A 19,351-nucleotide genomic window follows, 5' to 3' on the forward strand; every position below is an offset into this window, starting at 1 on the left:
GCGTGACACAGGCCGACATGACACCTGACGCCGCAGCCGCCGTTGCTGCTGCTCTGGCATTTACATTGGGTTGCTGCAGATTTTGGAGGGGAGAAGGCGAAAGTGTGGACATCTGCGACAGCTAGAACACAAGCTGACTCTCTCTCTCGCTCTCTTTCTCTCTCTCTGTGTATCCGACTGTATTTTTCCCTGCCATTATTTGAAATTCCTCATTCTTTCTTCTCTCATTCTCACACAATCTGTCTGCCTCGCTCATTGTCAAGCTGCCTGCTTGTTCATGTGCACTTTTGTGCTCTCCCACCATCATATTTGTGTGTTTTTTTTTTGTTTTTTTTTTTGTCTCTAATTCTGCCAGCCAAGTCGCGGCTGCCAGACAATCATTGGCATTGGCATGGCATTGGTTAAACAAGAGAAATGAGTTGACTGAGAAGTCCAAGAAACAGCAGGGTGTTCAACTGTCATTCAAATAGCTGCACTGTATCATTATGCTTAGCCAATTGTATTTATTTCAGATAGATAGATGATAGATTCAGATAGATAGTGCATTAGTATCATCATCAGTACTTTCTACATAATGATTGTTCCCATCATCATAATCCTAATCCAGCCCAATACTCCTACAGCATTTCTCTGTGTGTGTGTGAATGTGTGTGTGTCAGTGTTGGATATTCCTTTGCCACTGGTGTAGTGCTGAAGCAGTGGCAGCGTACAGTACAAATTCATTTCTTTGAGTAATAAAGAGGAAACAAGAGAGAGAGAGAGACAGAGAGAGGAGGGGGATAAAAAGCTCAGCAAAATAACAACCCACAGTGATTTATCCATGCTCCAAAATTGTCATCTGTGCCATTTGTCATTTTCATAATGTACAGCATACACACACACACACACACACACACACACAGAGTCAGACTGGGTGCTGTGCACAGGTGTGAATGCAGATGGCAGGAATTTCTAGGACCCGGTCAGTGGGGGATTTTCAGCCATGCTAGCTGCAACTAGCTGTTAGCCTGTTGGTCAGTTTACCTCTTTGGTTCAGACCGAAATATCTCAATATCTATAGAGTGGTGCAGGAATATGAGTCCTAAAACCTTGGAATAAGTTAGCATTTTAGCACTACCAGTTCCCTCGTTTTATTCTACAACATAAAACACAGAAAATACCCGCTGAATTAAATTACGAGTTGGAAACTTAGTGGTGGGGACGTTGACGTCACGTGACCGTGGTGTAGTTTGTTTCTAGCTTAACATTAGCATTAGCTTTTTACTTTGCACGGTTGTATTTAGGCTTCAAAAAATCATATCAGTGGTGTTCATTAGTGAAGATTATCTATGTTTAAGTATCATAAACTTTTGTTTGTCAAAAGAGCTTCTACAACAATTCAAAAACTAATAGAGAAATCCTATGGTCTTTTTGTCGAGAAAACCAGGATGATGCTAACTTGGCCTGCAAAAATACTTCATCCCTGCACTACTATGTTACATGGATTTCGTTTTTCATTTTCATAAAAGGTGTTGTCATAACAGACCTTTTTTTTCCCTCTCTGAAGCAAAAGAATGAAGCCAGTGTTGAAATCACACATTTACTCAGAGTCTTGTCTGCTGAGTACATTAGCAATTGTTTTGGTATTGACCTCAGAGCATTCATTCCCACTTCTGCCCTCCTCCAACTCACCCCAAAGTCAAACTTTCAATCCTCCCGTCCCACAAGCTGCCCACTCTGCTGTCAATGACATTAAACCATTTGCTTACATGCAAAAGAGGAGCGCAAAACACATGAAATCTGCTTTGTGTGTGTATTTTCATCGTCCGCGCCACAGCTCTGTAACACACACTTTTTACTCAGCAGGATTAACTCAGAGCGCAACCATCAGGTTTCTCTTTTCCTCTCCACAGCCTACTTGCAATTTGTGAATCACAGGGTGTGATGACGTTCATACTCCTCTCTCTCTCCCTCTGTCCATCAGTTCTCCTCGCACCCTCAGAAACACGCACCCACACTTGTCCAACGCCGCCTCTGCTTGGCACTGGTCTCAGACCAGTTTGAGTTTCTGTCGGTGCTGTAGTGTGGAGCTCAGCAGGCTGACTTGACACTGATCTCGGTTCAGAGGTGAATAAGGGCCACTAATCTATGTTTAGTGGAAGGAATAAATCTCTTTGGTTTGTGTGTATGTGTGTGTGTGTGTGTGTGTGTGTGTGTGTGTGTGTGTGTGTGTGTGTGAGGCAAGCTTACCCAGATTTACACAAGACAGAGACAGTGTTTCTCTCTGACTATAATCCTTCGTGTCGACTTTCATGCGCGGCACACACACACACACACTGATATGCACATTAATCTAAAAGCTGTCTTAAGGAAGTAGGAGCCAATATGATGCAGTGGCTGAAACACAGAGGCACTCTGGGAGCTTACATGCACCCCACCAATCAGGAGGAAAGCTCTCAAGACACCTCATACACCTTACATCTACACCTGCTCGGTATTGGCTGAATCAACAAAAACACAAGGAAGAACAAAAAGAAGAAGAAACACATGCAAAGAGACCTGGAAGAGTACTTAATTAATGCTGCTATAATAAATCTTTAGTATGACTCAGGCGCAGGGAGCTGATTGGGAAACTCAGTGGTAAGAAGAGTGGTTGTCTCCAGATGGTATAGTCCTCTCAGGGAGAGCTGTGTGAAGCGGAAGGAGCAAAGGTGACACGGTGACATACTGTATCGTCAGGGATATTATGATTAATTACTATGGGCTTTGTTTCACCAGCCTAATTGCATAAGCACACAGATAAGGGGCTTTGGCATTACAAAGCAGCTTACACAACACAAACGCTTCCTTGCGAGTGTGTGCGCGGAAGGTGAAAAGCCCATTATACACTATGTTTGTGTGCATAATCTGAGACTATAGGTGGGCATGTTTTCACACATACTGTACGGTGCCATTCCTACACCTCTCCACCCACAACCCTAAACCGCCCCACACACACGCTGATTCTGATTCTTTAAAGTGTGGATTTAGCCCCAGCTAATCTGGTGAAACTGGGTATCTATCGAGCCACCGTTAATAGAATTATGCCGTGCTGTTGCCCAGAAGAAAAGGCCCGCGGTGGAGATAAGGGAGAGAGGGCAGGACACCTGTAGCGCCGGACCAACTCAATACCCTCCAGACACATTCAATTGATCCGCCCCCCCCCGGCTCCCCCCCCTCGACTCCAAGAGTGCATCCGAACACAAAGGGAACTGACGCTTTGATCTGAGATCCGCAGGAGGAGAAGAGGGAAGTGTGCGAGAGAATGGATGAATAGGCGGAGAGGGAGGGAACAAATCCGTGGGGGGTCTAGGGTTCCTACTACTGTAGAGGTGGAGGCTCTGAAGGGGAAGTCAGAAACATCTTTATCTGCTCAAAGAAACTATTGTACTCCTCTCATCATTTTTAGTGCCAGAATAATGTTGAGGTGAAGTTAGGTGACAACTTTGTTTGACAAGAAATGACACAGGATGACACAAATTGTCTGGAAATTATGCACAAATTATTCATTGCACCTCTCCTTTTGCCATTTTCTAAACATAAAGATGAGCTTCCTCTCAACCTGGCTGCTGATGGTGTAAAATGCTTTGTTCCCCCCTTGTTATGGCTCTGTGGTCTCTCTCAGGAAAAATTACAGAAGAGGAGAAGAGAGGAGAGAAGAAGAGAGGAAAGGAGTATTGTCCTCCCTTGGTTATTTTTAGGCTCGATTCTGGCCAAGGCTGGAACACTGTGTACTGAACCCCACCATGGTGGAGAAGAAGAGGGAAGACATTTCCGTTACACCTGGCCGATGGACGTTATAAATACACAGGGCGGGCGGTGCACTGATACACACATCCATGCTCAAACACACATCACAGGCCCGGCGTGCGTGTGAGAGAGTGGTGAATGATGAATGAAAAGCTATTCCTGTCACCAGCCTTGTGTGAGTGCTGAATGAAGAGAGGTTGGAAAAAGCTGAAAGATGACCATAGAGAGAGTTCAAACAACCAGCCAATGGGAAGTGCTGCAGCCTATATACAGCAGAGAGGTGCACTTCTGGCTTGTGTCAAGTTCTCGTCAAATTTTGATGGAGTTCAAGGGTCAAAGAGAAACTAAATCCTGTTGTTTACTTTCCAGATCATTTTCACTAGCCCTCTCTTCTAAAGCTGAGACATCAGACTTGTTTATGTGCATACTGTGAACAGATATGGTATTTGTGTGTATAAAAATGTACCTGTCCACACCATCTGTGTCTGTCAGAAGCATAAACAATATTTCATGCATGTTTTATATCTCTTCCAGCAGGCTCTAACTTCAGTAGTGTGACCTTTGAACTCCTGCCACTGCAGTGAGTGACAGATCTGAGATTCCCAGAACCCCAGGTCACATGACCCATAACCACCAGCTCTCTCTGGAGACTGGTGGAGATGGACGGCCAGTGACCACAGATGGACTGACGCACTGACAGTGAAGACAGTCAGTGAGGCCCAGCGGTGGCCTCTCTACAGAACATGCGTGCAGATATTTTGTGAGAGGAAAGATAGTTTACTTTGTGTTTTCCTCGTTATTTTTTCCTGTATTATTCCATCTATTCCATTGTTAACACACTAATCGGAAGGTCAGTGGTTCAATCCCCAGCTCTTCCAGTCTGCATGCCAAAGTATCCTTAGGTAAAATACTGAACCCCAGATTACCTCCAATGGTGTGTGAATGTGTGTGCATGTGCTTATTCTATATAGGGAGAGCCTGAGCTGCATCAATGTGTGTGCATGGGTGAATGTGACCTATAGCACTTTGAGTGGTCGACATGACTAGAAAAGCGCAATGTACAGTATTGTGCAGCAGTTTTAGGCACTCTAGATGCTTTTATCCTTCATCAGTATCATCAGGGAGGTGTCTGAGCAGTCCCAGATTAATTCTGCAGCTGGACGAGTCCAATCACACAGTCATTGTCATTAAGAACTGTCCTCAGAGACAAGGAGTCCTGCAGTAGATGGTCTGACCCCCTGATCTCAACATCATGGAGTCAGTCTGAGATTACATGAAGAGACAATATGACACTGAGACAGCCTCAATCCACAAAAAAACTGAGGCAACTTCTCCAGGATGCTGGAAAAAAAAAACTACCTAAGTACAGGTGTACTGAGGAGAACTGTTTTAAAGACAAGAGGTGGGGGAGATAAGAATAAGAAATACTGATCTGATTTAGATTTTTTCTGTTTACTGTGCTTCACATGAGGTTAACTGATGAATAAAAATTCATCATGGGATTATTTTTGACAGCATCCTCACTTCACAATTTGTGCCTCAAACTGCCTAAAACATTTGCACAGTACTGTAAGTGCAGTCCATTTACCATTTACCATTTATTTAACTTACATTGGCCATTAAGTGTCTCTGGTAGTTCCATCACAACACATTTGAGCAATACTTCATAATGATACAGGCCTTCGTTTTATGGTAACTGACTTTCAGTCAAGTGGATTAGTCAAAAACATCCATCCATCCCGCTTATCCTTAGGGGTCATTGAGGGGGCTGGAGCCATTCCCAGCTGACATTGGGCAAAAGGCGGGACACACCCTGGACAGATCACCAGTCTATCACAGGGCTGACATACAGACACAAAAAACTATTCACGCTTTTTTTTTTTTTGCCTATAAACAATTTCTAAATCGAGTTTGTAGACAATTCATCATATAAGGATATAGGCTGATATTATATGTTTGTTTATTCTTACTTATTTTATGGCAGGTTTTTATGCATCCACAAATTGTTGATGTTTGTTGATGTCTTTTTCATTATATTTTACATTTTGCCACTTCAAAAATTTTTTTTACAGTTGAAATAAATGGCAAATAAACTTAAACTCAATATGTACTTTGAGCAGTTCCTGTCCTCTATGCTGTAAACATCTTGTTAATAAGGTGAGTTATGCTTTTAATGACTAGTACTAAGTACTACTGTGTTTTCATTTGGCTCCACACTGCTCTTAAAATAGTTATCTCAGTTTTTGGTAAAGGTGGCACATAATTTGAAGCAAGGCAGGTCACCTTCAAATTCCCTATGCAGGAAAAACCCTGTTCAACTAGATTGGTTCACAGTTACAAAGTGTAGCAGACTAAATTGCCTCAGTATATCACACTTTCAGTGTCTGTCCTTTTTCCAACCACCCTAGAGAGATGCATTATGTGTGATACATACCAGCAAGCAGCGTTTACCTGCAGAGGGAGGAAACAAACGGAGCTGCAGCTACAACAAAAGGCGTGGAAACTTAGTTTCAGCACATACATTCAATTATGCATGCTATAGGCACTCAAAGGACAAAGACATACAGTAGGGACACAAACAGAACAGACATTAATGGTGAATGTATGTCCTTGAAAGCAACAACAAAGCTGCTCACAAAGACCACTGGTGGACTAAAGAAAAAAAGAGAGGAGGAGATGGAAAAAGAAAGAAATAAAAGAGCAAAGATGGAGTGATAGGAGGAGAATAACCTTCCTCCTTGTGTCTCCTTATGGGCAGTACACAAAATTTGTAAAACTTCCTAAGAATTCTATTTGTGTCTAGCAATTATCTCCATCACCATAATATCCTGCTGTATGAATATGCATAAGTGTGTGTGTGTGTCTATTTGATTGTTTATATATGTGCATATGCAAGGAATTATGCAATTCCTGCATGGGAACGGGGAGTTGTAGAGAACAGAGAGGAAAACACCTCAGGGGAGATTCAGCACAGTTGGGTGCACAGTTTTTAACAAAGCAAAACAAAACAATCATGACAAACTCTCCTGAACTACTGTGCGTTGGTATACAGTTACAGAGCAGAAAAGGCCTCGCAGCATTTGATTGGCTGAGAGAAAGTGGCGTTCAAGGTGAATTTGGCCTTTTCAGATTGAATCACAGCGGTTATGTTGTTCAAAACCCCTCCACCTCCTCAGTGTCCTCCTCTCACACAGTGCTGTAGGTTGGCAGGTGATGGGAGTCTTCACCTCGGCTCCCTGTCTCCTGAGATCTGTGTTTGATTATGCAGGTCTGGATAGCTTGTTACAGAAGACACAGACAACAGAGACAATGCCCCCCAGAGTCATGCTGCTCTTTTTTTTCATGTTCTGGCTTGTGTTTCTCACTTTCTCACCACAGAAACACCAAACAGCTACACACAAGGTCTGTAAAAGCTGTAATACACAATGATGTGGGTTGGATATTTCAGTCTGAATCACTACTGGCTCAGACTGAACTCTGATCCCCTGACCTTCCATGTAGCTCCATTATTATAGGTCCAACTTTTATTTTGTCCAAAACTTTTATTTATGACCAAATACCTGCAAAGTCTTGCTATTTTTCAAACTTACTTTTAGCTGCCTTACATATCTTACCTTAAATATACAGGAAAATGGGCATATATGCATGTAAATCAGGCATCAGGCGTCACTGTGTGAATACACTCATTATCAGGTATGATGCTCACAGACACACACAAGACACACATGGATGTACACATTCAACCTGTATTCACTGAAATGCGCAGACATTCTTAGCAGTACCAATAGTGTTTGCATTAAGAAATGGCCACAGGGGGACTGGATCAATTATTCCAAACTACAGGTGGGAGTGTTTGGCTGCCAGACATCTCTGAGTCACACGGGGGAAATAGTGATACTGGCTCATGAATTAAATATGACTGAACACAGACGCAGAAAAACACACACACATACACAGGTTTACGCATATACTGTATGTGAATACATGTTTATGCTCTTGAGTGCACATTTTCTGTTGTGTGTTTGTACACACAGTCAAACGCACATGAAGCACACAGATGCTCATTTTAACGGGCAGACGTACAAACAGACACGTTTAAACACATTCAGTCACTGCTTTTGATTTATCCCTGTCAGACAAGACACACGCAGTGTACACTCACTTCGTCTGGTTCTCTTGTCTCCTCATCTTCTCAGTTAGTCACTCAGACACACACACACACACACACACACACACACACACTCAGGTCAAGTCAGTGATGTATCACCTGCAGTGGTCTGGCTCAGAGCCCCCTGTGTCTGTGTATCAGGTGTCACAGTGGTAGTAATGTAATGAGCCTGGCTAGCAATGGTCCATACAGAAGCTCTCAGGCTGACACAGCTGAACACAGACCAAATTAGACCGTACAATAGACAGACTATCAATGGGAGGTGTGAGCAAGTACACAGACGTTAAAAAAATAAAATAAAAAGCACAAACCTGAAAACGCATACATGATCAGTTGCCAGAGGTAACGGCTTTCTTTACAATGAGTCTGGTTTCTTTGTGCACAGGCTACACACATACACACACACACAACAAGCAGGCGGTCAGGCAAAATGCAAAGGTCACGGCCAAGTCCAAGTCCGATGCCCCAGGACAGGCTGATACCGCACATCAACATCAGAGCATCTTCCACTCCTGCGGCACTGCATGTCCTAGACTAATTTGTTTGGGACCAGTGAAGTCAAGGCTAAATTTGTCTCGGGACATTTTGAAACATAAATAACGCGCTTCTGTTTTTTTTTTTTTATAATTTCCCCTCATTTCAGTCACTTTCCATGAAGTCTCTCACAGGTCTTGTTTTTCATCTTTTTTCTGCCTCTCAGATTCATTTTCTCTTTCAAATACAAAAAAGAAAGAACAGCAAAAAAGAAATGTTCTGTAAAACTTGTGACCTTGATCAAAACCCACTTCCACGGTAGAAAAAAACCTTTAGCACACTCTTAACACTATTTACAAATGTTATAATAATATTATGGATTATGTAAGATACATAAAACGGAGCCCTACTTACCACTACTGGCCACAGGTTATCTGAAGCTACAGGCATAATACTGAAAAGCTATAATGTCAGCTTCAGATATACAGTTGATACGATGTGGCAGCTAACCAGGATGGTACACTTGCTACACTTGCCAGCTTTGATGTTTTCTCTTGACCTTAGTCTTGCCTCGTACTGCTTCTTGTACTCTCTTTACATCAAAGCAACGAGCAGAGACGCTTTTTCACCTTTTCTATAATCCTGCATCACTTTCCTGCATCCAGCAACTCCATGTCGATGAGCTTCAGAAATTTGAGCCCTGATGCACGTAACTCAAACTGCTGCAGTTGTTCTTTGCAACAGACTGAAATGGTTTAACGATAAAGTGACACTACGTAACTTTTGAAAGATGAGATAACATATTCTTTCTCTTTCAAATAAAAGATTGAATTCACTAGCAATGATATACACTCCAAGTCAATACACTCATGGGTTTTTGCTGGTACAGCCTGACCTGTGTAACCATTAGCTTAAGATGGCTAATGCTAGCTAGTATTAGCTAATTTTGTAAATGCTGTTGTGTAACTGACATTACTTCATCATTTTGCTGACTTTGACTTTTCTCTACCTGTGTTACTGTTACGCTACACAATAGATAAATCTTACAACATTTTTTAATCACAAAACAGCTAACATAGCGTGCCACACCAGGAGGTTCAGTCGCTGCAGTCAGGTCACATAATGATGTCTTTAATGTCACTGAATAACAAGCATTTGATGTACTATCATCATGGCTGCTGTTCAAGAAAAGTTACATAGTCTCAATTTAAATATTTATGACTGAATATGCAACAATCAAAGTTATAAAAAACTCAACTAATCTGTTTGATTTTGACACTGTGGGTGTTGTTTGATCAGATTCACCAACAGCAGTCTGGGAGTCTCACACAAATTGGTACGCTCCTCAACTTGTTTGCAGTGTTGCTCAATCAGTGACACTTTATTTTTGTTTGCTTTTAATTCCTCTTCTATGGCAGCCAGAGCATTTTTGACATCATCAGCACCAGCATCATCATGTCCTCCAACAACAACAACATCTTTCCTGTGAAATAACCAAAACTGTTCCGTATTTGGCTGAAAACTGTGTCTTCATTTTGGAATCATTCACAGTAAGAAGGGCCTTTAAAGTTTCTGTTAACATGGCTGGCCCAAACTAAGAACCTAAAACTGCTACAAGACTAAAGAAACACTGGCAGCATTTCAGAATACTTTGTTTGACAACTGTCAAGGGTCACTTTGGTTCACTCTCATTATAATTATAGTTGTTGGAGTGTGTGTATTATACAAGAGTTCCCTTCAGCAGGAAATAAAATAATTGTTTGGGTCAGATTAAAGCTCTGCTTGATGTTCAGTTCATTCTGAACTTCAACATGAATATTACAACTGGTGGCTGTTTCACTAAAAATATCAAAGATCCTCTGCTGATCAGAGACCACCGCATTAGATGTGGTGCGTGTGTCAGATGTACAAACATGACATGAATCAAATACGTTCTGCAAGTAGCAAAATGGCACAAGACTTTAATAACAACTACACCTGACAATTTTTTCAAGTGGTGCCTTGGTTGAGCTGCATGAATCATAGTGAATTTATGTATGAATCATATTTCTACCCCTGTGATTGGAGACTTACACATCTACCTTGAGTCAGATGAACAAACACAATGCCTAAATTAAGATGAATCATCGTAGCCTTTTGCGAGCATAAAACACCAGGTATTAAATCTGAATAACAACACTAACAAATTAATCTGACAGCATAATAACTGATTTACACAAGTATTTTAGTTCATGGATAAAGATATAGAAGAGACATGGAAGGCACTGAGGCACTAAAATCAGATAAGACAGAAGGAATAAAAGGCAAGGAGTCACAGGAATGAAAAGTAAGAAAAGGTTTAACAAGAAATTAAGAAAGGTGGAAAGGGGAAATAAAAATAGATTTTAACAAACAGAGTGTGAGTTTGCATTATCTGATTGAAAATCAGTAGGCAGAGTACAACACAGAGCAGTTGGATGTTTCCATTCTCTCATTTTGCTGAGCTGATGAGCTGATCCTGGGTCAGCTGGGGCCAGTTTACTGCACAGCAGCCAAGTAGACAAGAGCAGACAGGACAACTCTCACTATGAGGCCTGCCTTCTGCCACCACCACCAAACACACACACACACACACACACACACAGATATGCATGCATTCATTCAAGCACAAACATATATCCACACACAAACCCATGCCGCTATCCAGATGCAAATGTACAGATGCAGGGAGAAAACTTACAGATGGACACAACCACATGCAGACACAGCCTACTCAAAGATTCAGAGACCTGAAACACACATACACACTCTCTCTCTCTCTCTCTCTCTCTCTCTCTCTCACACACACACACACAGACACAACCTCTCATTCTCTGTCCCCCTCTTAAGCCATCCAGAAATGTATTTTTGTAGCACGAAAACTGCAGAGCCCCAGAGAAACACAGTCATGCTGTATTGAGGTCAAGAGGCTTGAGCCAGAAAACCTGGCCATTGTAAGTAGTGAGGCAGTCAGTAAACTGTAGTGGTGCTTCAGCACCTTTATTGCTGATTAATGGTACTTAGCCGAGAAAGGGAGCATGACTCTTCTCATCACTAGGCGTCTCGGTGCTTGGCTAATTGGCCTAGTTAATCCACACTCCTGCATCCAAGCCTGTGTAGAGCGATTAGTCAGCCTGTCGAGTGCATGGCACGTACCATTTGGAGCTGAATAAGGGAGAGAAAAACGAAAGGCAGCAGCTGTGGCGAAATGGCATTCTGTGCTTTCTGCAAGATGGTTTCAATTAGCACCTGCTACCTCCCACGCCGCCCATGCTTTCTTATTCTTTTATCTTTGACTTTTTTTCCTGTTCAGTTTCAACAACAGTGATCTGGCGTTTTCAGCTGAGCTACTGAGAGGGCTTTAAGGACAGCAGTGTCAACCAGGTCACTCAGACTTCATTGATGCTAGGAGGGCTGTTTGACACTTTTTTGTTTGTGTAGCCATGCATAACCAAATATATGCATACATACAGCACACATCCACCAAACTACATGAATGACCGATGACATGTTTCTTAACTAGCGAAAGGGAGAAGGTCAGGAAGGAAAAACTCAGGGGATCAGAAGATACAGCAACCAATTTCTACTACATACAGTATACCTGGTCAGTACTCCTGCTCTCTCTTGCACTAAATGACTGATGACCTTTTACTGAGCAGACAGGACTATATGTCAGTGCAAGTGGAAATGCATGAGATTGCCATTTAAACCTGATTTAAACCAATAGCCAGCTTCTTCTCTGAAAAAATGAACAAGACGTGCTGAGAGCTGTATCCTTTTTAACATGTCATATGTCACATTTTGTATAAGCTCATGCATGCTGCCTTTTGTCTTCCATCATTTAGCTTTAAAGGAACCCTCCACTGTTCTAACCATATAAAGACTGTCATTACAAACAAAGCTTGTACATACATATTTGGTGCCTTTGCAAAAACTCCCAACTCCCCCCCCAAAAAAGAGAGACAATGAAACCCTCTAATGCCTGTAGGACAAGTGGTTTCGTGCCTCGTGCCCCTCTCTTCATTTTAACTGCTCTCTGCAGCGGGGTGATTTAGCTGGTCCATTGAATACGTATGCGGTTAACCTCACTTTCAGATACAATTACGCCCACCTCTCTCACTCCTCTGTCTGCCACTGTGTTTCTTACCCGGCTCTCTGCGGCTGCACGTGAAGAGCCGCTCTCACAGATGGAAGCCCTAATTTTTCACTCAACAGCTTCCACCACCACACTGTTTCAGCGGGATCCGCTCTGTCCGTGCACCCTCGACCGGGATCAAAGAGCTGTTGACACAAGTCTGAACTGACTTGTCAAGGCTACAGTGTCTGTCTGACATTCAGTCTGCATTATAGAGCCTGCGAGGGTGTCGCAGTGATAATGTGCTTTTATAATATCTGCTAGATGGAAACAGACCGCAGCGTGTGAAAGACATAGCAGCCGTTCACTACATAGATGTGTGTGTGTGTACAGTAAGTGAGTGGGTGTGAGCGGCTGCTGACGCCATATGGGGTGTGGTTGATGTATGGCTTACTATTCCTGCTCTGCAGAGAGACAAGCTGGTCCTTTTTCACCAGCAACAGCTACTGCAGAATCTGTTAATACACAAAACACCTGCATATACTGTACATGGCATGTGGTTAGCTTACAATAAAACCTCACTTTCCTAATGAAAATATATCTATTCAATCATTTACACATAGAGAAAGAAGACATGGTCAGTATATAGACAGGCAAAATGAAGGTAAAAGGGGACTGAGAACTCTTCATATCGATATCAACAATACCACAAAGCCCAACGCAGTCTACAGAGTTTCATCTTCTCTTTAAGAGGGCAAAAACAGTCCTCATGATCCTAGCAACACATAACGACTTCCTCCAGTATTAGCATTTCCTCCCTCTGGCATGAATATTGAACTAGCAGGGAGATTTCTCAGGCAGTCCCTTTACCGTTTTGCAAATTCATCATGTTTATATTTCATGGTTCAAGATACAGAGTAATAAAAATATGGCACAGTCATCTGTGACTGGGAGAAAAAAAAGTGATGTGTTACATTAACGTTTGAGGAAAACCTAAATATGTTAGAAGAGATCACCGGCTTCTTTAATCATTAGTTATTTCCAAGCTTTTAATTCAACTAATAGCCAAGTTTTGTTGGACACAATCCTGTTTTCATAAAGTCATTAAAATTCTTAGAATGTACACTGTTGCCACAATGCTGGCTCTTGAATATAACAGTTGGTAAGAAACGATGCAACCCCCTCAAACCCACACACATCCTTCTTATACTTACAACAGCAAAGATAACAATGTTCATAATTAAATGTTTTAATTAGTTTAGTTATAAGTGATCTTAATTGATAGATTTATTACTGTATTTCAGTCCAATCAAGCATTATTTTGGCTTTCATTCAGTTTTCGGTTTCTCTTTTTGCAGTGTAAGATTATGTGGAGAGGCTGTTTACATGAAACACATAAGAGTTAAAGAAAAGGAAGGTATAATACTGCAGATAGAGACACACACTCACACACAAACAACAGAGAGAGCGCAGAATCTAAGAATTATTCTCCCTTGCAATTTCAACAGTGGCACCCTCGAGACAATAAATGCAGATCAAAAGGATAAAATTCCTTCCATTCTACCATACAGCTGCCAAAAAAAACATGGTAGCAAAGCGCTGATTCTCCCCTGTGGTGCCTGTTGCTATATTTGCCCTGAGCGGAGCAAGGAGGCTGGGAAAGACGAGGAGGGGACACAACCGTGACACCTTCAATTAGAGACTCGGACTTGACAGCCTCTGTCTCCTGTCCTCCCCTCCTCTCCTCTCCTTTTGTCTCTTCCCCCCCAGAAGAGAGTACGAGGTGAGAATACTGCACATTAGCAGCCTGTCAGAATATAAGCATCTGATATCATACATAACAATTGCATGTATATATGTGTGAGAGAGACAGAGAGAGAACTTTACTCCTGGTGTGTTTAATTCCCTCCAATGTCTGCATAGAGCCTTCTATGGACATAGACTATTATCAGCAGTCTCACTTATTATCACAGTACATTATTACACAGTACAACATTAACTCATGTCTGTTGTGTGGTAGGTTTTTATGCACAGATATAAAAGCAAAATGCAGATGTGGCCACCTGGTTATAAGTCATCCAAGTCTACGCCATACAAGATGAGCAAAAAATAACTGTTAAGCACCCTATAAAGCAAAACTGCAGGAACTGCATGTCTGGTCAAAACTGAGTTAAGATATCTTACCTTAAGACAAAAATGATTATCCTTCAGAAATATGTCATTTTTGAGGGAAGCTGGTGAGATAGCCCTAGCCAAAGCTAATTTACTCACTTTTTCTGTTTCCTTGAATAGACTAATGAATTTTGACCTTTCATTTGTTTGTAATTGAGTTTGTTAACACATAAATAAGGCAGTAGCTGAATCTTAAATCATGACAGAAGGAACAGTAACACCAGATAAACTAGTCCCCTAAGAAGTTAGTTAGCCTAGCTTGGCCGAGTAGCAATATCGACTGTATCCTCTGATTCTAGTGGAATTTATTTGGTTAAGTTACCTTTAAATCACATATTTAAATGTATTTCAATTGAAGATTAAATCCTTAAACTAGCTCTATGGTCAAAATGGACAAAATCAAAGAACATATTTTGTTTGTATATGTGTTTTTCCTATAGATTGTCAAAAGAGAGTGCAATGCCTAATTATGTTGGTTTTACTTAAGTTCTGTGATTAATAATCAGCATACAAAGGCATGAGAATAAGGTCTTATGACTTATATAACAGTTTGGCTAAGAGCCTTCAAACTTCAAACCTGTTTTTTCTTAGCTCTACTGTTTCACTACTGCTCCCTGCCTTTGTAGAAAAAAAACATACTACGCCCATTTAAATTTCCACACACTATCTGGGGCAGTGTTTACGGTAACCTTACATATAGGTACAAATTAGCATATTTTAATTTGTTTACAGCATGGAGCCTGTTTCTGGTGGTAAATATGTAGACAGATGGACAGTCAGGTAAAAAGGGAGCGAGGTGTGAGGATGACTAAGAGCCGTGCTGCAGTCTCTTACTGGGTGACCCTCAAAACTGCACAACACACACACATACACACACGCTTTCAGCACCACAGGAGCAGGAAGAGGGAACACACGCTTCAGAAAACTGGCACACACATTTTCTAACCCTCTGCCTCTCTTGCTCACTCTCCCTGTCTCCCTGCATCTTTGTCCTTGCACAGAAATAGCAAAAATATTACACTGAGGCCTGGGAAAGTCCCATGTGTCCATCTTAGCCACACATTCCCTGCTTTTCCTCTATTAGGTGTCATTTAGTTACATTTTATCTGCACCTTTCTCATCTCGCTTTTCTCAGGATGATTTTACCTTTCTACACTACAGTTTAAGTATTTAGATGACACCTAAAACAAGACAGTAGTTTATTAATCAATTTGTTGATAGACAAAAATATTAATCAGCGCCTATTTGGATAACCATTTTCATTATTTTTTAAGCAAAAATGATACATATTCACTTGTCCCAGCTTCTCACATGAGATTATTTTCTGCTTTTCTTTGTCAAATGCAATCATAAACTGATTATCTTTGGGTTACTGAACTGTTGTACCGAATCCGAATACATCAGCCAAGGACTATTGTAAAGCATGACAACCGTTTTTGACACTTTCTCCTCACATTTTATAAACAAAATCAAGAAAAATAAAGGACAGAGTAATCATCAATTTAAATAATTGACAGTTGCAGCCATAAAAGACAACAACCAGTGCTACACTTACAAAGAAGGCTGCTGTTGACAGCTGCTGATTACTACAGAGGTTTGCTTATCAAAATTCATAAGGCTTTTTGGCTTTCTACCCATTTACAGCTGAGCAGATGTACAATGATCCTTGCTAAAATAAAGTCTGCTCAGTGCTGAAGAATATGCATAATGACATTATATTATGATTATTGATCTTCATCCAACAATGACCTTTTCTGGGATGGACAAAACAGATTATTGTAACCTTCTGTAAAAAGATGAGAGGGGGTATGATATCAGAGAGGAGCAACAAATAAAAACTATATTCGAGCTTGGTTTTTTGCTTTTCATCCTTGGAACCTAAAGCGTCATACCTGAGGATACTCCAGTCTCACACACACATGGAAGAAGACACAGACCCAGCGAGCTCAAAATCCTCCTGAGTGCACATTGTGCTCACCTTATGTGGGTCAAGACTGATATCTCTCTGACTTAAACCGTTCCCAAAATAACCATGGATGTAATCACCACTGAATTCATTAAGCACAGCTGGAGTGGTGAGACACGTAGAGGTGAGCACTCCTGCTCTAAATTCCTTTAAGAAGAGTCTTTCCATTCCAAAACAGACAAGCTAAGGGCTGCACGCTCCTCATGAAAATACACACTTTATTAATCCATTTCACCTTGAGTTTGAGACAAAGTGACACTTAACATATTGTCAATGGTAGTTTTCTGTCATGGCAACAGACGGTTGATGTAGATAAGAGGTACAGACCAGTGATGGGGTTAGATGGCTGATGCTTGAAAGTAGGTCCTCTGTTATGTGCTGATGGCGTCTTTCATTATGGATGAGGGTTCGACATGCTGCTATTTTCCTGAGATAAAGCAAAGGCTACTCCAGCTTCTCTCTAAAAAGAACGTTGTTGCACAGTTTCCACCATGAGCTCTCACTGTGTCAGTCTGCACATGGGTCAAATAATCCAAGACAAATGCAAAGGCAGGTGGTTGTGAGGCACGAGCATAAACCAATCTATCTGAAAAAATAAATTAGACAGAAACATGCTGACACCATACTGGGACAAAAAAGTCATTTTGTAACAGATGCTCTGACAGTGTGGTATAAAGCTATATTTGTGGCGACACTCAGTCGTTTATTGCATCTCGTCAGGAATCTCTTCTGTCTCCCCTCTCAGTGCCATTTTTGGAAACCACAAAGATTAAATCACAGTGCTGTGACTGCTCCTGTCACGCTCTATTGTTGTTTATGCACACAGCGCAGACGAATTCAGCCACAAGTTTTTTGAGGATACTATCACGCACATCCTTCTAGTATTTTCATCGCTCTCTCTCCTCTAAGATTTCTCCCTCCGAGCCCTCTCCAACTGCTCTTTTGCCTTTGTTTGTTAAAACAGAGATTATGAGGGAACAGCGTGTGTCATCTTATTACGCTGCATTGTGTCTCAGCAAAAACACACAGGCAGCTCCCTGACAATTAACTACCCACTCTCAGCTGAGTAATGCCGCCGAGCCTCCAAAAAGACCCCTTTTTAATGTCACCAGATGACATTGTGTTATGCAAGCAAAACATTTTGACATGATCTGCTGAGACAGTCTGTTAAAACGAAAATATTGCACTTGTGGCGGTCAGCGCTGCGCTGAAAACAGGGGCAGAGTCTGTCATGAATTGGATATGAAATGGTCTCCTCCCTGTTTTTGTGCTCAAGGGTGCTTTCGCCAAGTGCCGTTGGTTTGGGATTTCAGCACTTCATTCGTATCTTGATTTATACTGTCTTATAAGATCACAAATATTCCACCCAGACAACCTCACAAATGCATTGTCACAGCCATGTTTTATTTGTACGAATGGAAGCTGAAGAGATGATGCCAAACTCCTATGTTGAATCATCATTTAAGGATTATTTGGAAACAAGGGATGTTTTGTGTTATGGGTTTTTTAAAGGGAAGCGCTCGCCTGGGGTATACTAGTTGGCAGGGATTTGGCACATCACAGGCAGAGCGAGGGCCAAGCACTGTTACCATAGTAACCTTGGCACACCATGCTGGCATATCTGGCAAGAGTTTAAAGTAGCTATTGAAGATGAGTAAAAGTATATAAACAACTTATGCTGTCAGTCCAAGTGATTTTGTGACATATAAGATAGAGGATGGAGCACTGGTTTGGTGTGTGTTTCTGAGACCTGGTCACTGTGCATAAAAAAGCTTGTCTGTGGTTAAAAACGGGGTAGAATTGTGGCTGAGTGTATTTTGAGAGGCAATATTAATGGTAATTGTTAATGTTCAAAATCTTTAACAATATATATCCTCTTTTTACATATATATGTGAATTTTGGACCAGTGGCCACATTAGGCGGCAAATTTAAATCCATACACCTTAGTGATATCACCAACGTACCAAGATGAAATAAAATATCCTGAACGGTGTCCATAAACAGAACCAATATCAGAGGACTTTACTATCTAACTTCCAAAGGCAACATCAACGCAATGAACAGCAAATCCCATCAGCCCTGATGGATACATTCAGTCAGGTAGCTGTTAGCCTATTAGCATAACACATTATTTTGTTCTGCATTTAAAGTTATACTCCTTGTTTTTGATACTATTTATGGTCATTTTTTTAAGACGGCCTTTCAAAGTATTCACATTCTGTAAATACCTCCAAAAAGTAGTTTTCATTGTAAGTGGCGGAGTCCGCCACTGGATTTAAATTATCCATCTAAGCATGATAGGTCCACATTAAAAAATGTTTGTATGTAACTACTATTTTTAATTTTTCCTCATTGATATTAACCGACTCTCACTCTCCCACAGCCAAATCAGAGCTGTATTAAGTTACTGTTAATGTAAACCAAAGATTTTCTACTGCTGCTGCTTCACATTAAAAGCGTTCCACCAGCAAAAGACAAGGTGGCTTTTATTATGAAGTAGTCACAGGAAACACAATGTATTTGTCCACATGATTCTACAAAATAAGATAACAATTATTTATAGCCTTTTGGGGCCTTTTGGTTAATGCTCTAAAGCTGTTACAGCTATTTCAGAATCCAAAAGTGTAAATCACCATCCTGTGCTCTCCTACTTCCTACTGCCATCTTCCATTCATTCCTGGTCCCAATCCTCTCTCCTCCTCATCATCC

At 41.3% G+C, this 19,351-nt stretch overlaps 1 protein-coding gene across 2 annotated transcripts in view; it reads right to left on the bottom strand.

Annotated features, from left to right (window-relative positions):
- Nucleotides 1–19,351, bottom strand: part of prkcab (protein kinase C, alpha, b) — a 91,560-nt gene that overhangs the window by 63,102 nt on the left and 9,107 nt on the right. The window lies entirely within an intron of this gene.

This window comes from Lates calcarifer, linkage group LG11, assembly GCF_001640805.2.
Source record: "Lates calcarifer isolate ASB-BC8 linkage group LG11, TLL_Latcal_v3, whole genome shotgun sequence".
Lineage (NCBI taxonomy): Eukaryota > Metazoa > Chordata > Actinopteri > Centropomidae > Lates > Lates calcarifer.